The sequence below is a fragment of the Eurytemora carolleeae genome, unplaced genomic scaffold, assembly GCF_000591075.1.
Source record: "Eurytemora carolleeae unplaced genomic scaffold, Eaff_2.0 scaffold151, whole genome shotgun sequence".
Lineage (NCBI taxonomy): Eukaryota > Metazoa > Arthropoda > Copepoda > Calanoida > Temoridae > Eurytemora > Eurytemora carolleeae.
The window spans coordinates 56431-61225 of record NW_019396353.1 but is presented as its reverse complement, the minus strand read 5'-3'; the positions used below and the strand labels follow the sequence as shown (position 1 = coordinate 61225).

General features: G+C 31.5%; 1 long non-coding RNA gene across 1 annotated transcript; it reads left to right on the top strand.

The window, feature by feature from the left end:
• The first annotated feature begins 1099 nt into the window (after positions 1 to 1099).
• On the top strand, positions 1100 to 1708 carry LOC111701577 (uncharacterized). Its single transcript, XR_002765223.1, has 2 exons — positions 1100 to 1360; positions 1536 to 1708. It is a non-coding gene; the product is annotated as an uncharacterized LOC111701577 (long non-coding RNA).
• Positions 1709 to 4795: the final 3087 nt, after the last annotated feature.

The window sequence follows — 4795 nt, the reverse complement described above, 5'->3', positions numbered from 1 at the left end:
GTACTTCTGTATACCTCACGTACTCCTTTTAATCTGAAGTACTTCAATACTCGTTTGTCCACATGTGATTATCCTGTACTCTGTACTCTGTAGTCAAACTATATATTTACAAACTCTCTTGTAATCTTATTCTCATATCTGGACTATCAGAGACCTAGAACAAAAAGGACAATTATTTAAGAAAAAACATAAAAATAACTGTTTAGTTTAAATGACAGTAGCCTGAGACCGAATTTAATGAATAGGAGAGGTCTCTGAGCTATCTACTGCTGGTTAAAATCTCCTTAATCACCGATTCAAATCTTGCAGATTCTGTATAACGTTGAATTAGTGACTTATGATTGAAACCAGCAGTGGATAGTTCAGCGATGTCTCTTCAATTCATTAATTTCGATCCCAGTCTTATTTACGGCCGTGTTGTTGAACCGCTAAGAAGAGGTTTTAGTTTACGCTAAACTATAGTAAATTTAGTTCACGTTAAACTATAGTAAATTTAGTTCACGTTAAACTATAGTAAATTTAGTTCACGTTAAACTATAGTAAATTTAGTTCACGTTAAAGAGGTATTGAGAAGAACAACCAAGTTTAGAATTTCTAATATGTAACTAGATAAATATGCCTTTCTCATAATGTGTAAAATCCAGCTAGAGGAGACACGAGAGCCCAAAGTCTTACCAGTGATGTTGCATAAATTTTACTTTCTCTAACAGTCTAGTTTGAATGATAATAATACAGTTTTAAAGATAATTTATCAAAGTCTTACCGTGACCTGGAGAACTTCATTCCTCCTGTTCCTGTATCTGCTCCCGAATGAGGTTTTGAAGGAGCTCCGGAGAGAGGAGAGGGTCTGCTCTCGTTTAAAGCTGGAGAGAAGAACAGTTCGAAATCTTAAATCCTAAAATAAATAAAATAATTAATTCAGTTTTTCTCTTCTACATTTACCGGGCAAGAACTACCCTTTGCAATTTACAGGTGTTACACACTCAAAGAGATTTGACAAGTATAAACCATTTTTGGGAGGAATTGTTATAGATACAACCCACCCCTTGGGGTTTTTTAAATACAATCCAACACTTAGGAATTTCTAGATACAAACCATTACCAAATATTTTGTTCATATTTCTATCTTGTTGTACAAGCTGTACAATACATAAGAAATTGAACATAATGTGTGAATATTCTCTCTCCCCCCGCTCCTTACTGTACTGCAGGGACCCTGGAGAAGGATAAATTATATACATAGAATCCTGATTGTAAACCGGTATATGTACAGTGTATACTGTACAACAATAAAACTGATTCAAATACTTCAGTTTGCACTAACCTGCGCTGCAACTCTTATATCAGAATTAATATTCAGGTACACAATTATCTGATATACTCGCTCATCTTCTCATGAAAACATATTCGGAAGTCTATATTTCTATTCACTATTATAAGTTTTATAGCGCTGAGTGACAGTAAATACAGGTCCATTCAAAAACCATTTCCCTCTAACGAAAAACAAACAAATTTATATTTATTCTATTATTTAGAATCACTGGTAGAGGTTAGAGTGGGCGTTTCTCTCTTCCCCTCCTCCCCTTCATACTTCGACTCTCTGCGTACTGAAGTAAGCTAGAGATGACGACCTCGCCAACCCCCCTGGAAAGGTCGAGTACTCGTTTATTTGTCATTTTGTATTGAAATAAACGATTGTACAAATTTATTGCATAGCAGTCATTTTCTATCAGTGAATGCACTGAAATAATTCTGATCCATTAAAGAGGTTTTTACGTATAGAAATGATTATCCTCTATAAACTAAATCTAGTCTGTACGATATATCTAACTGTGCAAATTACAAGTTTTTATTTGAGACAAAAGTTTATAAGTTGGTGGTTCAGCCTACTGCAGTTTAGATTACTGCCCTGGGAATATTATAAGAAAAGGGGAAAATAAAAATAAATTAGAAAAATTATGTTCGAAGCATAATCCCCGAAAATTGCACTTTTTTAGTTTAAAGGGACTGTACAGGTAATTTTAAGTGACCCATCATTTAGAAAGAGTAGTATGTCTAATTCACAATGGTACCCTTCAAAGTAAAAATGAATGAGGTATCTATGTTTTAAACGTTAAGTTAATTATTTCTAACTGTGGTTTCACCATAAAAGTGACAAGTTTATTTCTGCTACAGAAGCAGTTTAGAATTAGAATTAAAACTTTCCAAATGACTAATGCATTTCTACTGCAGGTAAACATACAAGAATTATCAGAGTAAATCTAGAAAAATGCAATATTTGTCACAATGCCAGGTATAAATGGAGGTTCACTTGTAAAGTCTAAAATTGTGTGTACAAAGTTGTACAAAACGTTGTACTGTACCTTGTAAGAGTAGATTAGTATGTTAGCTGCTGAGTTTAGGGTCAGGAGAAGATGGTTGATCTTGATTATAATATGGAGCCAGGCAGGGGTTGGATAGTTCATCAACCTATCCTTCTAGATATACAGGATACATGATACAGGATACAGGATACAGGATACAGGATACAGGATACAGGATACAGGATACAGGATACAGGATACGGGATACGGGATACGGGATACAGGATACAGGATACAGGATACAGGATACAGGATACAGGATTCAGGATTCAGGATACAGGATACAGGATACAGGATACAGGATACAGGATACAGGATTTGCAGGATAAAGGATACAAAATATAGAAATTGGTACAAGATATAGAAAATATAGACAGAACATAATATACCAAAATAAGTTATAAAAAGAAAATATCTTTTCAAAAATATTAAATCTATTTTGAATAAAATACTGGAAAATTATATTTTTTATTTAATTTTCAGATACAATGTAACACATTACAGTATTTTCTATTCTCTGTGAGACATGGTATAAATCTTGTGAATTTATAGATAAATATATATTTGCTTGTTCAAGGTATACTCCGACTGAGGCCGAATTTAAAGAATTTCAGTCGCGGCTTAAATTTTAGACTCGGCTTAAAAATGAATGGTTCCACTTACAATTGTATTCAATGTTTCAAGATTTAAGCCGGGTTTTGACAAGATTAGAGACGCGGCTCAAATTCATTAAATTTGGACTTTTTGTCAGATTTTAACATTTGTTAAGCTAAAAACGAGGATATTTTACCCTTGTCTGTTAAAGAATTGAAGAGTACGGCTGTGAAATGTAAAAAATGACTCTAAACTACGTCTATTGGATCCCTTTCATATGTTTATGTTTGTAGAATCCTACACTCATTTGACAGGTAGATTTACTGCAAATATTTAACATAGATATAACTCTAGTCTCTGTACATAGGCTCTAGTCTCTGTTCATAGATAAACTCTAGTCTCTGTACAGAGATAAACTCTAGTCACTGTACAGAGATAAATTCTAGTCTCTGTAATAGGCTCTAGTCTCTGCACATAGATATAACTCTAGTCTCTGTTATAGGCTCTAGTCTCTGTACATAGATATAACTCTAGTCTCTGCACATAGACATAACTCTATTCTCTGTAAAAGGCTCTAGTCTCTGTACATAGATATAACTCAAGTCTCTGTACATAGGCTCTAGTCTCTGTACATAGATATAACTCTAGTCTCTGTACATAGGCTCTAGTCTCAAAATATTGATATAACTTTAGTCTCTCTACATAGATAGAATCTAGTCTCTGTACATAGATAGACTCTAGACTCTGAAATAGGCTCTAGTCTCTGCAATAGGCTCTAGTCTCTGTACATAGATACACTTTAGTCTCTTTACATAGATAAAATCTAGTCTCTGTACATTGATAAACTATGGTCTCTGTAAATAGATAGAATCTAGTCTCTGTAATAGGCTCTAGTCTCTGTACATAGATAGACTCTGATTTTTGTAAATAGATAAACTCAAGTCTTTTTCATAGATAGGCTCAAGTCTCTGAACATAGATGGACTCTAGTCTCTGTACATAGATAGACTCTAGTCTCAATACATAGATAGACTCAGTCTTTGTAAATAGATAGACTCTAGTTGCTGTACATGGATATACTCTAGTCTGTGTATATAGATAGAATCTATTCTCTGTACATAGATAGGCTCTAGTCTCTGTACATAGATAGAATCTAAATTCTGTACATAGATAGTCTCTATTCTCTGTACATAGATAGACTCTTAGTCTCTGTACAAAGATAGGCTTTAGTCTCTGTACATAGATAATTACTAGTCTCTGTACATAGATAAAATCTAAATTCTTGTCATAGATAGACTCTAAATACTATTAATAGATAGAATCTATTCTCTGTACATAAATAGGCTCTAGTCTCTGTACAAGAAAGGAACCTAGTTGTTGCCAAAAACGCAAATTTTTTCAATCCCTTTATCTTGGCAAGCTGCAAAACTTAAAACTATTTACTATTTAATCTATCCGAATTCATAGTTTCAAATATGGAAGGTCTTTGATATTTGGTTGCAAAGATATAGGGATTTGTGAAAATAACTGGTGGAGAATNATAATAATAATAATAATAATAATAATAATAATAATAATAATAATAATAATAATAATAATAATAATAATAATAATAATAATAATAATAATAATAATAATAATAATAATAATAATAATAATAATAATAATAATAATAATAATAATAATAATAATAATAATAATAATAATAATAATAATAATAATAATAATAATAATAATAATAATAATAATAATAATAATAATAATAATAATAATAATAATAATAATAATAATAATAATAATAATAATAATAATAATAATAATAATAATAATAATAATAAT